At 34.6% G+C, this 19698-nt stretch overlaps 1 non-coding gene across 1 annotated transcript; it reads right to left on the reverse strand.

Moving 5' to 3' along the window:
* Nucleotides 1-13119: 13119 nt before the first annotated feature.
* Nucleotides 13120-13225, reverse strand: LOC124888269. Its single transcript, XR_007046400.1, has one exon. It is a non-coding gene; the product is annotated as a small nucleolar RNA R71 (small nucleolar RNA).
* Nucleotides 13226-19698: the final 6473 nt, after the last annotated feature.

Here is a 19698-nt window from a genome sequence, read left to right on the forward strand (position 1 = left end):
AGACAACCTTAAATTCTTACCGATAAAGATTTCTCAAACAGTCCCCACATATAGTTGGGATTGTATGCGGGATTAAAAGAATTCTATCAGTGCCTTTATGTTCCAAAGTTTGAAGTATTTTATTTATGCTTATGAAAATCGTGCACTAAGCCTAAGTCAGATATGCCTCACATCCCTTCTCGGAATCCTATGACAGCATATAATCTAGAGTAAAAAGCATGAACCTAGAAGTCTAGCAGCAGTAAAGTGGGATAGTATTTATCTTAATTTAGTAGATTATGTATCCAAGGGGATAGTTATATAAAAGGTGAATCATTAGGCTTGAAATGGTGTATGTAAGAATTTAAGTTTGTTGATTTGAAATTAAGTATGATGGTGTGGATGTGATTTATAGATGTGCCTAAGGTGATATGGGATTGTAGTGTTTCTAAGTTTTTAAAGTGTGTGTGCTTAGGTTCTACCCTTGATTTGATAAATGTGAATGAGGCTAGTAATGTATTATATGATATTCTTACCAACTAAGTTATGGGTTATAGGTTATGATATTGGGTACTGTGGTGTAATGGTAATTCTCAAGGTTTATGGAAAAGTATAAGTTTAGAAATATGATATTAGTGGGCTATGAAGGAAGTTAGTATAGTTCGTTAAAAGTTTGGTAATATCCATGTTAACTGTAAGAATCTAAGTTTGCATCTTGGGAGATTAAGCTAATAGACAAAAGAGTTAAAATTATTGATGGTGTGAAGTCAGGGTATGGCGATACTCATGAAGATTCTAAGTTAGTAAGTGTTTAATTTACTATATGATGACTAGTGGGTTAATAGAAAGTAAAGAGTTGTATCTCAGAAGGAAGTACTAGCAGCTGGTTTTACACTTTCAGGTGTAGTCTTTCAGGGTGAGTTTATTATTTATTTATTGTTATATCTCAAGCTCTAGAGTAAAGTGGTTACAATTCAGTATAGAGTTTATTAAAGAGTTCCACATACTTAAAATGATGGCGTAAAGCTAAGGGGGATGATAGAACAAGGAACCTAGTCAGACTCTTAGATTCTAGTAGTGATGTCAATGAGTTTTAGAGCAATATTAGGGGAGAAAGATGCCGGATAATAAAATTCAGTCATTATGAAACCTACTCAAGCCTTACAAGTCAGCTCTATTATCGTTGCTCATATTTATGCACTTTATAGAAAATCATGTACGCTCCCAGCCCCTAGTATAAAAAGTTCTAATTTTCTCAGCAATATGAATCAGATGCCATGAAATTATGAACTCCAAACCCAGATCAGGCAGCTCATGACTCATGTACTCATGCTTTACAGAATGTTCAGTTCCAGGTACAAATGCTACACTCCTAAATGACCAGTGAAATTCAGATTATGTCATGTATGTCCTTAATTTAGATCTCATTAATAGATTCATGCCTTTGATACTCTATTTCTTAGGACTCAATTAAGTGCCAAAGTTATTCTTTCATGTTTCAGGTCCTTATGTTCTAACCTTTGGGTGACCTCTCTTTAATGTTAAGATAGTGGTAATGAATAATTAATGATCAATGGTTTATATGAGAGAGACTAAATATTTCTTGTTGAGGAAATATTGTTGTGTGCTTGTTTTATATAAGGCTATAATAAGGATGAAGGAATATTGAGGTATTTCTTTTGACATATGCCATGGTTAGTTAAGAATTTTATGTGTGTTTTATTGGGGATAGTGCATGGAGTAGTTATTGACAAGAGATATTTGAGAACGTGGTAAACGTTCCTAGGTGGGTTGGTTGAACGAAAGTTTACATGTAGTCATAATGATAGGCTTGAACGTCGTGTTTGTATATATGTGGATAAATGCATTGCGTTATTGAATTCCTAGTAAGAGATTGAATTTAGTTGTTGAAGTGGTAATAGGAATTCTTCTTGATATAAAAGATGTGAAATACTCATGGGGTATCAAATTCATGGTTTAGACTAGTATTACATTGTTATATGTTGCACTTTGTAATTTCGAGTAGGCTTCAACATAGTGAGAGAATTCACTTCAGCTCAAACTTTAGTAGATAGAGCTATCAATGCCCGTGTGAAGATTATAAGTAACCTCAAGTAAAGTATGGTATTGAAGGGAAAACATATAGTTGAGGGTATGTAGCTCAACTCAAAATTTGATTGTAGTAGTTATATGTACCCATGTGAGAATTACAAGTTGAATTAATGAGCATAGTATTTAAGAGGATAAGTATAGTTGATGGAGTATTTGAGAAATGTCGATAGGCTTGAAAGTTAGTGGTTGCATTGCCTAAGGCATAGTAAGTCTATCCTATCTTATGTTTTATAGACCTATAGTCCATAATAATAGAGTTGCAGCCAAGTTGCGATTATGTAGGCAGATATCTTACTCAGATCATGCCTAGAATTATTTGCTCCCTAATATTATTAGAGCTTCTTACAAAGAGTGTTGAAGAAATACTCCAGTTGAGTATAAGCTTTCAGTATAATTCAATCCGTATAGCCAGCAATTCAGTTTAGCAGCCGGACAGACCAGTTCCCATGGTTTTCCATCTTTCCATTTAGTCTTGCCATCTGAAGTTGTAACGCCCCAAAATCTAATTCCCGAGACGTCACACGGTGCTCCGACTACAAGTAGTCCTGAGCTAACCCTAGCTGCTTTCTACTAAATCTAAATCTCAAAATAGGGGAAATATGACTATGAAAACATAATAAATGCAGAAATATTATCTAAAACATAGAAATATCATAAATCTTGGTAGGACAATACTGAGAATCTGAATACTAAATCAAAAGTCTAACACTGAATCTAGTAGTCCGATAAACCTCTACTAACTGAATCTAAAGAGTCACTAGGATAGGACCCAGCTAACTCAAATTTGACTAAAATGAATAAAGAAATATCTAATGATAAACTGGAAGTATGAATAACTAAGTCCCCGAACTATGAGGACTCACCAACTGCAAGGATGTAGAAGAGAGGCTCAAAGATCACTAATGCTACTGAGATTGACTCACATAGGCTTGAGTAATCCTAGTTTGGATAGTTTAAGTTTCATTTGTTAGGTGACACACTTCCTAACTTGAATTATTACTCCTAGAAGACGCACTTTCTAATTGAGTCATTTCATTTAACCCCTAGGAGACATACTACTTAGTCTGGATAGCTCAAGTTTTATTTGTTAGGTGACGCACTTCCTAACTTGAATCATTACTCCTAGAAGACACACTTTCTAATTGAGTCATTTCATTTAACCCTTAGGAGACATACTACTTAGTCTGCATAATTAAAGTTTCATTTGTTAGGTGATGCACTTCCTAACTTGACCCATCACTCCTAGAAGACGCACTTTCTAGTCGAGTTATTTCATTTAACCCCTAGGAGATGCACTTCTTGGTCCGGGTATGTAAGTTTTTCATGTGTTAGGTGACGCACTTCCCAACTTGATTTATTTGCTCCTACAAGACGCACTTTCTAGGTGAGTCATTTTATTTTAACCCTTAGAAGACACATTTCTTGATTTGGGTATTTTAGTTTTCATTTGTTAGGTGACACACATCCAAACTTGAACTTTCATTCCTAGAAGACACATTTTCTAGTAGAGTCATTTCATTTAACCCCTAGTAGATGCACTTTCTAGTTAGGGTATGTCATTTTTCATATGTTAGGTAACACACTTCCTATATCGAATCATTACTCCTAGAAGACACACTTTCTAGTCGAGTTATTTTATTTAACCCCTAGGAGACGCACTTCCTAGTCAGCATATGTCAGTTTTCATGTGTTAGGTAACGTACTTCCTAGCTTGAACATTCACTCCTAGAAGACGCATATTCTAGTCAAGTCATTTCATCTAACCCCTACGAGATGCACGTCCTTTTCTGGGTAATTTAAGTTTTCATATGTTAGGTGATGCACTTTATAACTTGAACCTTCACTATTAAAAGACACACTCTCTAGTTGAGTCATTTCATTTAACCCACTAGGAGATGCACTTCCTTATTACGTTAATTTAAGTTTCATGTGTTAGGAGACACATTTCCTAATTTTAGTCATTAGTTTTACTCTAAAGAGACGCATTTCATTAGCAGGGCCTTGATTCACCCTCTTTACTGTACTTTTAAAAAATTGTGATCTAGTGATGCTAAAAAAAATTTCTAGTGTAAACTGGGGCAAAAAAAATTTTCGTGTTTATGGGAATTTACTTTTATGCACAGGACCCTCCTGAAGAATGGGAATTTACTTTTGCATAGGACTCTCCTGTAGAATGGGAATTTACTTTTGCCTAGAACCCTCCTGAAGAATGGGAATTTACTTTTTGGTCAGGACCTTCCTGAAGAATGGGAATTTATTTTTATGCTCAGGACTCTCCTGAAGAATGGTAATTTATTTTTTGCTCAGGACCCTCCTAAAGAATGAGAATTTACTTTTTGCTCAGGACCCTCCTGGAAAATGGGAATTTACTTTTTGCTCAAGACCCTCCTGAAGAATGGGAATTTATTTTTTACTCAAGACCCACCTAAAGAATGGAAATTTATTTTTGCTCAGGACCCACCTGAAGAATGAGAATTTATTTTATGTACAGGACCCTCCTGAAGAATGGAAATTTAGTTTTTGCTCAGGACCCTCTTGAAGAATGGAAATTTATTTTATGCTTAGGACCGTAGTGAAGAATGAGAATTTATTTTATGTCAGGACTCTTTTGAAGAATGGGACAGGACCCTTCTGAAGAATGAGAATTTTTTTTTCTCAGGACCCTCCTGAAGAATAGGATTGGACCCTCTTGAAGAATAGAAATTTATTTTATGCTCAGGACCCTCCTGAAGAATAGGACAGGACCCTCCTGAAGAATGGAAATTTATTTTTATACTCAGGACCCTACTGAAGAATGGGATAAGACCTTCTTGAAGAATGGGATGTTATTTTTGTGTTTCACCTTTTATTTTGAGTTCAGGAACATATTTGAAAAGTCATAATAACAAGTCCGGAACCCGCCTGAGGAATAGGGTGAACATTATCAGTTGCAAGTCAGGAGCCCGCCTGAAGAATAAGGTGAAGAAATACAGATCAGGAACCCGCCTGAAAAATAGGGTGAATATTATCAGTTGCAAGTTCAAGAGCCTTCTTGAAGAATAGGGTGAAGATTATCAAGTTCAAGTCTAAGGAAAGTTTGAAGAATAAATCAATTATCAATTTCTTGTCTATTGACCAAAAGTCAATGAGAAGGAATATAGATTCCAGAAAGTTGCATAGATAGGATCTTTTACTTTTATCTTCGTTTTCTATTTTTGTTATTCATGTAAATGTAAATGCAGGAAGTCATGAACTGGTAACTCGACGGAATGTCACTCGACCTTTACCTCGTCCGCTCTCCATTTTATCTTTGAACAACAAGTGACCTGATTCCCTTATAGCCCAGGATATGTAGGCGGTCCAAAATCAGGACTCAATCACATCTTTTATTTTATTTTATTTTGTTTTATTTTATCTTTACTTTTCAAATAATTGGAGGATAAAAAATCACCTCTTTGTCTACTTCTTTGTATGAAAATTCTTCAAGATTTCAAACAAAGTAGTGCAAAATGTAGACACGTGATTTTTGACCCTCCCCGAGTTTTAACCTATTTATCGGCATTAAATATTTTTATTTTTATTTTTTTCCTATATTTATTTTAGTTTTTATTTCATTTTCAATAAGTTTAGTTGAAAATAAATAAAAAAATAATAAGTAGAGTTACTTTTTGGGATATTTTTATTTTTATTTGTATTGTTATTTTTCTTTTTAAATTATATGAAAATTCAAAAAAATATATATATTTTCCTTTTAATTATAAATAGACTAGTAGTTTTATTATTATCTTAATTATATTTGTTTTAAATTATTTATCAAATTTTATTGTATTTTCTTAAATATACAATTAATTAGTTATTATTATAATTATTTTATTTATTTATTTATTTTGTTTACTATTGTTATTATTATTTTCTATAATAGTAATCTTTTTAATAAAAATATAATAAAATAAAAATTAAATAAAAATTTCAAAATTTAAAATCCTAAAACTACCCAACCTCTTCCACTTACCTGACTTCCCTCTCAACTGTTTCCTCCCACACTCTCTTTTTAAGAGGACCTCCCCAAATCAAATCAAGGTACATGAAAACTGCTACAGACAATACACACGGGAAAAAACAACAAAAAGGAAGAGTATGGAGCAGAAAAAGAGAAGAACATGAGAGAAGCCCAACAACAAAAGAGAACAAGAGAGATGACATTTGAGGAGAAAAAAAAAAGAAAAACTACAAAAAGACTAAAGAAAAGTGAAGAACTAAGAGAGAAAGGAAGACTAGAAAACAGAAAAGAAAAACAAGAAAACCAGTAGGGAAAATATACGAAGAAAAAGAGAGCCAACAAGTAGGAGACAACAAGAAAGGAAAAGAAAAGAGTTTAAGGTTGGATCTCCCTTTGAGTTTCCGGTGATGGTGTTCTTTCTTCTTTTTTTTCAGTTTAATTCATCAAGCAGGTTCCTATCAAATTACGTATTATTTATTTTATAATTTTTGTTATAAATTAAAGCATGAATGAAATTATTTCAATGGCTTCTTATATTATTTAATATGTTTAGTTTATTATTTTATGTAGTTTATGCATTATGTCTTTATTTGTAATTAGTTTGTTGATTTTGAAAAAATGTTAATTAGATTTATTTAATGAGATAATTTTTAAAGTTATAAGTGTTTAAAGATGTAAAATTGCGTTTAGTTAACATGTAAATTAAAGTCTAATGGTATTAGAAACCACAACTTGTGACTCGTACATGAAAAAAAATTAATAATAATAAAGAAAAAAGGAAAGATGGGAATTTAAGTGAAGAAGTTATGAAGAAAATCTTGTTTTCATATATAAAGTTTTGATATCTGTGGCTTCTGAAGGTATAAGATTGGTTTTGAATTCTTGATTTATAACTCACGTTCTTCTTTTGTATATATTTTTTGAAAATTTTCCATATCATTGGATGAAAGTTCAATTAGTTTATATTTAACTATTATAAGTTAGTTAAATAAATGTTGTATAAAATAAGTTTACCAACTGAAAACTTGGAATAATGAATTTGTAACAAAATTTTAAGAATCCAAGCGTTAATCAAAATTAGGTGTGATTAATAAAGATTAACCATATTTTGATTACACTCTTTGGATGATATTTAGTTAATTTTAAATCGTCATATGTATGGCTACGCTCCTCAATCGAGAATATATGTCACAATTTTACACGTAGGTAAATTTGGCAATTAGTCTAACCAACAAAATTCCAACATCAAATCATGTTCGTGTTAACATTTCAAATTGCATGCATTATGCTTGGATAATAGCTACATTCAAATCACTTTCACCAATTACTGTATGTGTCTTGATAATCCGTTTTATTTTGCGGGGATATGATAGTCTCACTCTAAGTATTTTTAAAATGTGCTCTTTTGGATTGGATTTTGTTTAAGGACCTCTCTAATTAACTTACTATTTGGAAGTCGATTTAGTTAGAGTAGATAATCTCAAATACCCTAGAACTTGCTTAAACTCGGGTGACGGATTGCGATTTTATTCAAGACCCATCATAATTGAGAAAAGAGAAAAGAGGAAAACCCAATTTGTAAGGATGCAAGGCAAGTTGCGGGTTTATCCAAAACTTGTTGTAAATTTAATAAAAGAGTGAAGAGAGTAAGAATGAAGAAGAAAATTGTCTCGCATCTTCAAAAGACGAATCCATATCTTTTAATGCTAGATAAACTTTAGACACGTTTAACATATGTCTCTATTAAGAATGCGGCATATGCATCTTTATGAGATGTTTAAAAATAATTTGAGGATGCAACGTTGCACCTCAACAAAGATCCTCCCTAAATATTAATTTTCACCTACTTAATACAAGAGGTATGGACGGATGTTTTCTGTATAATTAAAAATGAGCGAATCAGGCCTGTAAACATAGTTTATCCAAAATAGTGTAAGTCAAGTAATAGTCAATAAAAGCGACTGTGCTAGAACTACGGGATTCGAGGAGTGCCTTACACCTTCTCCTCGGTCAACAGAATTCCTTACCCAGTCTTCTGTTTTCGCAGATCATAATAAAGAGTCATTTTCTTCATTAGGGATTCAAAAAGGTGACTTGGAACACCACAACTCAATTTCAAGTGGCGACTCTATATATAAAATAATCCCTATTCAAAACTGTCACTTTAATTGGAAAAATCCTTCGACTAGACCCTCGAGCGAAAAAGGGGTGTGACAGCCACAATGCAAAATTCAAGATTAGGGAAGAGAAACATGCTTGAAATACACAAGGAGTAGAAAACAATTTGAAGTTTAGAGCCCAAATGGTAATTTCACTGTAAAACCCTTAAATGTTTTTGGATATTGAGTTTGAAAGAGAAAGAGAATGATTTGATCTTTGAATCTAAAGGGGGAGGGGTTATTTTATGTTATAAGGTCGTACAAGAGGTAAAAACACCAAAAGCACCTTACCCCAAGTAAAAAAAAAATTGAATAAATTTTAAACATCAGTGTGGAACGCCGTTATCGTGGAGGGTAGCCTCCGTGCCATGCAAATATTGTGGAAGTTAACCTCTATGACACAACCTTATCATGCAGGCTTACCGCCTCAGGGTCCCAAAATAACCTCGAACCCTATCCGAAAATTCCAAAATATTTCCAAAATGCCCTTTTAACATCCCTAAACATAATTCAACTAAATATTGATATTACACACGCGGGAGGGTTAAAAATAAAATCATCAAAGTTTTACAGGGTCTCAATCTTTCCCCCCTTAGGATCATTCATACCTGAGTGATGAGTTACGACACTTTTAGCATAAGAATAGCAAGAATACACCATAAGTCAAATGACAAACTCAAAAATTAACAAGAGGAAAACAAAACTCATACCATAAGTACTTTCATCTAACCTAGGGAACAAGAATGAATACTTTGCCTTCATATTTTCCACAGCATCCCATGTAGCTTTCTCTACCTTTTGATTTTGCCAAATAATATTCACCAAAGCTACATCCTTGGTCCTCAACCAACGAACTTGCCTATCCAATACCTAAACTGAAACTTTGTTATAATACAAGGAATCCGTAAGACAAACATCCTCAATAAGCATTACTAAGGAAGGATCACCCATATATTTTTTCAATACGGACACATGAAAAACAAGCTAAATCAAAGTTAAACTTGCACACAAAGCTAACTTACATGCGACATTCCCAATCCTTCTCAAAATATAATATGGACCAATATAACAGAGATTGAATTTCCCCTTCTTCCCAAACCTCATGACTTATTTCATAGGAGAAACCTTCAAAAATACCCAATCACTCACTTTAAACTCCAACTCTCTTTGCCTCACATTCATAAAATACTTTTGGCAACTTTGAGAAGTCTTATGTCTTTTTCTAATTACCTTCACCTTTTTCAAGGCTTGTTGAATCAAGTCAGGATCAAATAAACTAGTCTCACCAACCTCAAACCATCCAATGGGAGACCTATACCTCATACCATAAAGAGCCTCAAAAAGAACCATCTGAATACTAGAATGATAATTATTATTATAAGCAAACTCAATAAGAGGAAAATGATCAACCCAACTACCTTTAAAATCAATCAAATGGTCCCTATAATATCCTCCAAAGTATGAATAGTACGATCCACTTGTCCATCTGTTTGAGTGTAGAAGGCAATGCTAAGATTCCCTTGAGTACCCTAACCTTTCATAAATGAATGCTAAAGATAAGAAGAAAATTACATACATCGGTCTAAAATAATGGACACTGGGAACCATGTAACTTCACGATCTCTTACATTAATAACATAGCTTAACCCTCTCCTGAGTAGTTTGTCCTCACAGGCAAGAAGTGAGTAGACTTAGTCATTATATCCACAATAATCCAATTATCCTTGACTCACATTCGCATAAGACTTTTGGTGAATTTGAGCGGTTTTATGTCTTTCTATAATCACTTTCATCTTCTCTATTGCTTAGTGATGTTGTGTGTATTTATGCATTCTAGTGTCACTATTCTGGTCTTTTTAGCCTTTTTTGAGGATGATTCATATGTTATATGGGTTGATAATGATATAAATATGAATCTAAGTGTCAAAGTAAGTGATTACAATATGCAAAGTAAATTCCAAACAAGTTTGTACTTAATTGAGTCATTTAGAGTTCAATCGAGAGAACTAGTTTTACTAGCTTGAGCTAGTTGTGTGTCTAGTTGGTTTCATTGGATTCTATTGTGTTTGAAGGGTTCCAAATAGTTTAAATGTGTAAATATGAGTTTAAAAACTTTTTGGTAATTTTTGAAATTCAATTTGATTAAGTCTAGTGGTAGAACAATAAGTTGAAGATCAATAAGAGCTAGCCTAGTCTTAGCTCTTGTTTTGATTCATCGTTATGGATATTGTGTTGTTTAAATTTTTAATTCATGGTGTGTGATTATGTAGAAAGATTTGTGAGCTGAATATGGTGATATATGGAGGATATACAAGCTTAAAATCAAGGCAAAACAACACAACAAGGAAAAGAAAGAAGCGGAGGAACACTTAGAGAAATATTGGACGCAAAAGGCCATTCCAGTGTGTGGAGGCGATTAGCCTGCGATACCCCAGACATAGCGGTTCTTTAAAAAAGGCACATACCCCTCTATAGCAACACTCTAAAGAAGGATCAACCCCATTTGGAGAGGTGCAATACACAAGGTGGAAACCCCTCTACTCTCATGCTCAAATTGTTAGAATTCTTCTCATCCTAAATGGATTTGGCTTACCCTTTTGTTATAAACACATCATTGCACACGTTTTTAATTATATTTGGGATGTCTTGGAACATAAAATATCTGCTACTACACGTTTTTTTAGGTTTTACATTATTTCTTTATCTCTTTTTTAGATTATATCATGTATTCGACCTTTTGGATCATGCTTATGACTATGAGTGGATAGAAACCTCCTTTCCGGGGTTAAACCCAAGAATATAAGTACTATTATTTTGAATTAAGTTCATTTAATTTTGATTTTCATTATTGGTTGTGTGGTTACCTTTGATTTAACTCTTTGATGGATTGATCACCCAAAAAATATATCAATTATCTACCTTTTGATCTTAGGAGAGGGAATAGGGAGATAGAATATGGAGATAAATAAAGTTGGGTTCGCATTTGATGAGTGGTGTTTTTAACACTCATTCATGATCATTATTCATGCACAATGCCTTGATTTGAATGCATAAATGAGACAAACTTGTGATTAGATGCACTAATATCCACTCAATATCAGTAAAAAAGCTAAGGAGGTCAAAAGATGTGGATTAGAGCTGAAAATGATGAAGAGGGAGCATAGAAGAGTGCAGTTGAAATCCTAGATTACATCAGCCCCTATTACCATTACTGCGGTTCTCTAGTAGCGGTCGCGGCCAATTAAGATGGTCAGATAAACACTGTTGTGAAATCTAACTACGATCGCAGTCAAATACATGCGATCGCGGATCAGCAGGAACTAGCCCAAGGGTAGAATTGTAAAATGTCATGGACGATTCTCAAATCATATATAATCAAAAATCCTATCTTCTTTAGGTCTTTCTTGTCTCATAATATAGTTTTGAATTCTAAGTTTGAAACCCTAATTGGGCAAGTGTGTAATCAATTTTGGAGACTTAAATTTCTTAATTTCTTGTTGAAAAATGAATGCTTTGGTTGACCCACATGGTATATCTTTATTTTCTTTCTTCATGAGTATCTAAGTAATATAGTCTTTGGATTATGTTAAATTAGTGTGTAATTATGTGTGGATATTGTTGTGTTTGCATGGATTTTAGTTGTTGAGTATGAATCTCACCATTGCTTGCTGAAAACTCCAAATTTTCAATTGGGTTTTATGGGTGAAAGCTCCAAGATCTATAAACCCTTTTTCATCCTCGAAAGAGGGACTTTGGTGAATATTATGTGACCCATAACATCATCGAAAAAGGGTTATTGAGGGATAAGGCAATAGGGAACAATTAGGCCTATGATTTACTACCCTTTGCAATCTTAGAAATAAGAGTTTAGGAAGTGTAAATCATTTCAAGAGAATCATCCTAGAAATAGGGATGCTTGGTTGAGGTTTTGGGTGGTTACATAAAATCTACACTTATTAGGTGCTCAAAAGAGCCAATGGGTGAAATCGTTGTTGTTTGATCAAAATATTGACCTCAATGATATTCGACCTAGCCTATCCATTACTTAAAAACTAAATCCCTTGATAAACTATCATTATCCTACATATGTTACCTCTAAGGAGACATAATCCCAAGATTTCTCCAAACCTTGAATTTAGACTATAGATAGTATTTACTTCGTACTAATTAAAGTTTGTGTGAAGAATTTTTAACAAATTCCCCCCATTTATTTATACATGTTGTTTCCATTAGCATTTCAGGTAACCTTATAGTAATTTGTGTACCCATTAGTTGGAAGTCTATAGCATTCATTCCTTGAGATTCAACCCCAATTTATATTAGGTTACTTGACAATGAAAGCCTCACCCCTCAATTATGGAAGTGAGTTGAGCGTTATCAAAATGGCGTCGTTGCCAGGGAGTGAAATATAGATTTCATTTGTGTGGTGCTATTCTTACTTGGGAATACCCAGAGTAGGGTAATTTACTTTATTTGTTATTTTTAACTATTTTGTTGGTAATTAAAGTATGAATAGAGCGATGAGTGATAATGAAAGTAATTTTGGTCCCTTTGATGATCCACTAGACGATGAGTTCCAATTGAATAAAGCGGGGAAAAAAAGTGCTATACACATCCCACCAGCCAATGGAAATGGTGTGTTTCACATGACTAGCGTTATGCTTCACATGTTGTAAATGAAAGAATTATGTTGGGGTCAATCATATGAGGACCCAAGTATTCATTTAAAAAACTTTGTGCGCCATTTAACATAGCGTATATTACACAAGAATCCATACGACTTTGGCTCTTCCCATTTCCACTAATGGGCGAGGCGGTTTTATGGCTCCGCTCACTTCTACCTGGCTCAATCACCTCTTGGGAGATGCTTTCCACTATAAAAAATGCTTCAAATGAGGGATGTGATTGTAAACTTCTAAAAATTAAATGGGGAACCATTGTTTGAAGCATGGGAGAGGTTTAATGGAAAGCTAGCCCAATGCCCAAATCATGAGATCCCGAATAAGATTCTCCTTAAAATTTTCTATAGATCTCTTGACCCATTGAATAAAACAATTGTGGATAATACGGAGGGTGGCTCTATTGTCAAATTGCATCATCTTGCGACTTTTTGAATGATAGGTGATGTATCCAAACAAAATTGGGGGTGGCATACCCGTGAAGCCGATGTTCCTAAAACCCCTTCTACTACCTTTGTGGTGACTAATGAGCAAAGAAAACAAGAAGAGGAGAATGAGAAGAACATGGATAAGATGATGACCCAGCTTGAGCTTCTAATAAAACAAGTTATGGGAGTATTCTCTAAAGTGGTAAATACCATAACATCAAACCCTTTTGAAAATAATGATGAGGCAAAGAAGTTGGACGAAGAAATTTGATACTTGGCAAACTACTCGGGGGGTTCCTACCCCACCTATCAAAGGCCAGGTGGGAATCAAGGTTGGATGGATTGAGATCAAGATAGAGATTGGAGAGCTAGGAAACGTGACTATGACCGCTACATTTCTCCTCATGATAGGGATAAGGTCAAGGATTCAAATGTCATTGGCTCTGAAAAGTTCAAGACCAAAGATGTTTTGGAATGAATCTTGAGTAAAGTTGAAGGTATGGAAAAATGGTCTGTGAGTTGAAGGTTGATTTTTCCGTACTCTCCCAAATGGTGGTGTATCACTCCGCCCCTATCAAATAATTAGAGGCCAAAGTTGGGAAAATCTCTATGCAACTAAATACAAAGGATAAAGGTGGGCTTCTAAGTAAGACTATCATTAGCCAAAAGAATGAAGCACAAGTCCTAGTAATTGTCACTAGAAGTGGGAAAGCACTTAAAGAGCCCCTTTGAGGAGAGGTGAGTAAAAATATGTCTAAGGCCAAGACAAAGAAGGTGACACCTCAAAGAATAAAAGTAAATGATGAGAAAGAGCTAGATGAAAGTGATGAGGAGGTTGTCAAAGTTGAAAAGCCACGAGGAGAAGCAAATCCAACAATCTATATCCCTCCTCCATTCCCTCAACGGTTGCATAAGAAGGAAGATAGCGATAAATTGAGAACATTTATGGAAAAACTTAGCAATATTTCCATAAATATCCCACTACTTGAGGCAATTCAAGAGATTCCAGGATACGCTAAGTTAATGAAGAAGTTAATGTCCAAGAAGAAGCTCGTTAAGGGTGATATCATCAAAATCACTCAGGTGTAGCGCCATCATGGATGGCAAAGTTGCAGAAAAAAAAAACACTAGGGCCTTTACTATCCCTTGCACCATTAGTACTCATGAGTTTGCAAAAGCTCTTTATGACCTTGATGCAAGCATCAACCTAATGTCGTATGTCATCTATAAGAAACTTGGCTTGGACACTCCTGCACCAAGATCGATGCAACTTTTAATGGCGGACCGGTCTATAAAAATTCAGTGGGTATATTGTTTGATGTCCTCATAAAGGTAGAAAAATTTATTCTTCTGGCGGATTTTGTTGTATTATTGTGAGATGGACCAAGAGGTGCCTATTATTGTTGGTCATCCTTTCTTGGCCATTGGGAGAGCCATTGTAGATCTAGAGTTGGGAGAAATAAATTTTTGGGTGCAAGAAGATAAGGTATCATTCAAAATTCGCAAGTCTAAAAAGCAAACCACGGAGCTCCAAGTAGTATCCATGGTGGATGCTGAAAATAAGACAGTGCAAGTTGAGGGGTTTGAGGCCTTACCGTGAGAATAAAAGAAGAAAGACGTCATGCCATAACAATAACTAAGGCGCTAGGTGGGGGGAAACCCATGAATGCCACGAAAGTGGCTTACATCCTTTTTTTTCTTATATTCTCGTAGTGTAGATGTTATCTTTTGCATTTGAATAACCCATACATTTTTGTCTCTTTGGATTACATTAAATGAGCTTTAAGAAGGGTAAAATATGAAAGTTTATTTTGAAAATCTGAGCAGGGAAATTTTGTGAGAATTGAATAAAATACTGAACAAGGGAAAATAGGAGAGCAAAAACTGCTCTCAGTTACCGCGATCACGGTCATTATGCATAGTCGCAGTTATACTAGTTCCCACAGTCTCGACTGCTGACTGCGGTTGTGATTAATTCAGTCATTTAAACCCTAGTCTCCTTTATTTCCCTTAAACTCTCTTTTCAAGGATTTACTCTCAAATCTAAGCTACATTGTTGGCCAAGTGGTAAGCTCTTAATCATCCTCCATGCACATCCCTCTTGCATCGCAACTCCAGTAGGTAACATGAACCCTTACTTTTATTTTGGGAAGATAGGACATTAAGTGCATGATTAAGAAAGGGCCTAAAGTTTAAATTGTTATGCTTTACATGTTGTCATACTTGTTATTATTGTGGTGTTGGTTTCTTGATTGAGGTGTATACACAAGTGGGGAAAGATTGAGTACCCAATAGTGTGTATGGAAGACAAATATGATATACACACCTTGTGTTTAATAAATTGCTCGAATAAACTTTCAATAGTGGCATTTACTTCTTAAGGACATATTCACACACACTAATAGCATTATTCACATGACTTTCATTTGCACCCATATTGTAGAACATGATGGTAGTCTAGAATTGGAAGAAAGTTGACCACACAGAACTGACATGGAACCAACCTCAGGTATTGCAATCACAAACGTAGACCACGACCGCGGTAATGCAGACGTGGCTCTGATCTGTAATCATGGTAACTGAGAGCAGGTTCATGTTATGTCCAAAATCTTGTACTCCTAATTTTTAGCCAGACAACTCAAAGGACCTAGTCCAATGAACTTTAATGGTCAATCTAGCACAGCCTGCATAATTCGACTGATGTTGAAAGATATAAGTGTGTTTACTTCTTTTAGGATAACCTCAGGGATAAGTTTGATCACATCAAGTTCATGGAACCCGAATGCTGCACTCACTACTATAGTGATCTTTCAAAGACAAAGTTGTTGTTAGAAAGAGGAATTTGTTTAGAGAATGTACCGAAGAAGCTACCGACTTTTCATGAGAAACTTGAAGCCATAGGGTGGAGGTGCTTTCCCCAGATCCATATCTTGCAAATGAGCAATGGGTTTATGAATTTTACACAAATATCAGTGAAGTATCTTTATCAGACCCACTCAATATAATTGTAAAGATGCGGGGGAAACAGATGAAAGTTGGGGCTAAGCAAATCAACGATGTTTATGGGCTCAAGCAGACAGACATGGGTGAATTCAAGAAGAAGGGGTTCAATCAGGGAATTGGTTGGCACAACCGCCTCACCCCTAAATTATGGGAGTGATTTGAGCATTATCAGTATTTTTTTATGATACAAGGAGTTCAAATTAGAGTTTAGGAAAGGGATGTACCTAGAAGCCTTACTTGATTCAAACATAGGATGACAGATTTAATAACTTTATTGGACTATTACATCCCCGCTCAATGATAAAGTTGTAATGTTCAAGTTAGGTAAACGATTGGAGTTTGGGAGACCATGATCATGCAATTAACCCTACAAATCAACAACCAAGATAATCAAGTTAACGAATGAAGCTCAATAACATAGTATGATTGTTCAAAGTGATTTAACCCTAGGCTTTCTCCTATTGATTGTCTCAGGTACTTTATTTTTACGCATTGCTTACTTTACTTGAAATTTACAATATTCCAAACTCTTTTTGGTTACCTTTGCATCAAATTAATCTTAGAAGTTAAACCAGAATTGAATCGTTGTTAGATTAAGTCCCTATGGGATCAGTACTTTGCTTCTTGAAGGCCACTTTACTACTTAGTAGAGCACGTACACTTGCAGGTGAACTTGGGCGCTGTCAAATTTTTGGCACCGAAGTTATTATAATTCAGATAGAATAACGTGAATCCTTTTCTTAGGAGTGTAAATTCTATTTAAAACTAAATATATCCAAATCATGTAGGATTTAGGTATTAGTATTATATCAAATTTTATTAGAAGTAATTAATAATGTTATCCCACTTCAAAAAGGATTAGGCTACCGTATCTGCTCAGATCTTTACATTGCAAAATCAAATAAGCACTCTGAAGTTGGGAGTAGCATAGCCTACAACCACAATCAATACAATCCAACAAGCTACTGGTTGGTGTGAAGTCTATGGAAATAGTGGCCATACAACTTCTATTTGTGCATCAAATCTGAAATCTGTGATGTATGTAGGCAATGTTCAAAGGCCTAATTATGGTAATGCTTACAACATAAAGTGACAGACTCAACACAAAATCAATAGTGGAATGCCCAGCCGCAGCTATTTCAGCAATAACAGGCTCAACAAAATCAATCAAATAGCACCTGGAAGAATTAATTAAACAGATTTTGGCTGGTCAAGCACAAATGGCTGCAGATATGAAAAGTAACTAGGTAGAAATAAAAAATCAACAAGCTGCCACAAGAACTTTAGAGTTGAAGTTGGGGCAATTACAATAGACACTAAATACTAGGCCTCAAGGTGGGTTTCCCAGAGATAAAAAAAATCTAAAACAAGTTATAGAAATCACTTTGAAGAGTGGTAAAGAGCTTCATGGAGAACCTCCCAAGGAAAATAAGAAGGTAGATGCAGATTTGACTGCCCGACAGTTATTAGAAAAAGTTGTTGAAAATTCAAGGAAGTCTGAGTACTCGAAAAAAAAATTTGTTGATGAAGTGAAGAAGGTCCCACAATTACCCTTTCCATAAAAACATATAAAGGCAAATGAGGATGCATGTTTCAAGAAGTTCTTTGACACATTTATAGAACTACATATTAACCTTTCTCTTTTAGAAGTTTTGCAAGAAATGTCCAAATACGCTAAGTACTTGAGGGATATGGTGGCTAATAAAGTTAAATTGTAGGATGTAAAAGTGGTAACACTCACTAAAGAGTGTAGTTTTGTGGTTACCCAAAAGATGTCAAAAAAGCTTAATGACCAGAGAAGTTTACTCTTACTATTCAGATTGGCAACATCGAGGTGGTGCAGGAACTTAGTGATTTAGGGGAAAGTATCAACTAGATGCCTCTATATTTGTTCAATTCATTGGTTTTGGGTAAACCTAGACCGAGCTCTGTATTACTGCAGTTGGTAAAATGGACCATAAACCATCTGGTAGGAATAATTGAGGATATCCTCATAAAGGTTGGTAAATTTATTATTCTTTTTGACTTTATTATTCTAGATTTTCAGGCAGACGAACAGGTACCAATCATCTTGGTACGTCTATTTTTAGCAACGGGCGAAGCTTTAATTAATGTTAGAAAAGGTATGCTCACAATGAGGTTGGAGGATAAAAAGGCAGGTTAAAAAGTTTACAAGCCGCTTAACACAATAAAGAGTGTGGGTTTAGGAGATGATATAGGCATTTCTTTGATAGCGTTATTTAGACCTTCTTTTTGACCTACCTGTATGCTAAATCCTAGTCAACCCCGTTGAGCCTTTTACTTTGTCTTTGGTAGCGTTATGTGTAGCCTAATCCCTTATTTGATATACCTTGATTTGATCCAAAGCTGCTAGGTACTTTAATAAAAAAATTAATTGAGTAAGGAGTGTGAGAAATAAGAGGAGAAAAGGTGAAATTAAAGCCCTTAAGTGTTACCTATTGGTGTTTAAAAAGTTGTTATCTGTTATGATGGGGAGTTAAGTAATGAAGAGAATAAAAAAATTGTTCCAATTGAATGATTTATTCATAGAACACTCCCACCATAGTGTATGTGAATGATCTTGATAAGATAGGGTAAAAACAAAAGAAATGGGTAGACAAAAATGGTGTAATTTGCTTATTGGAGATTGGTTTTAATTGAATGTAAAAATTAGTGTATTAAAGCGCTTAGGGAAGATAGTCACTATTATTCCAAAATAGTTCCTACCCATCCCTTGGCTTATATTACAACCTAAAAAAGACCTATTTGATCCTAAGCGTCATTATTCTGATATTAGTGGAGCATAACACTAATGGCAATCTTATGGTTCATTATGTGTAACTTGTGAATTCCTTGTGAAAGTGAGCGAAATTTGATTCTTGTACCTATTGTGTTATAAATTGTATTTATATGAGTGATTATTGGTAATTCTCTTGTTGTGATGGAACATGTTTGATGAATATGGGTGATTCTTGTGATGTATTTGATTGAAAAATATGCATGAGCTGCCAACTAGGTGAGTCAGTTCTTGAGTCTAGGATGTGTTGGAGTAGTTTTCATGTGTTATTAATTGTGTAAATAACAAGCTGAGTGTAGAAACATGCATTTTGTGTAGTAATTGTAGTGCTAACTTGAATGTCTTGCATGTAGTAGAAGTTTATTGTCTCCATAGATTATGGTTTTTATAGTTAAGGGTTTTTCAAGGACAAGCAAGGCTTCAAGTATGGGGTGGTGATGTTGGGTGTATTTATGCATTCTAGTGTCACTATACTGGTCTTTTTATCCTTCTTTTAAGGATGATTCGTATGTTATATAAGTTGATAATGATATAAATGTGCAGCTAAGTGTCAAAGTATGTG

This window comes from Capsicum annuum, chromosome 10, assembly GCF_002878395.1.
Source record: "Capsicum annuum cultivar UCD-10X-F1 chromosome 10, UCD10Xv1.1, whole genome shotgun sequence".
Lineage (NCBI taxonomy): Eukaryota > Viridiplantae > Streptophyta > Magnoliopsida > Solanales > Solanaceae > Capsicum > Capsicum annuum.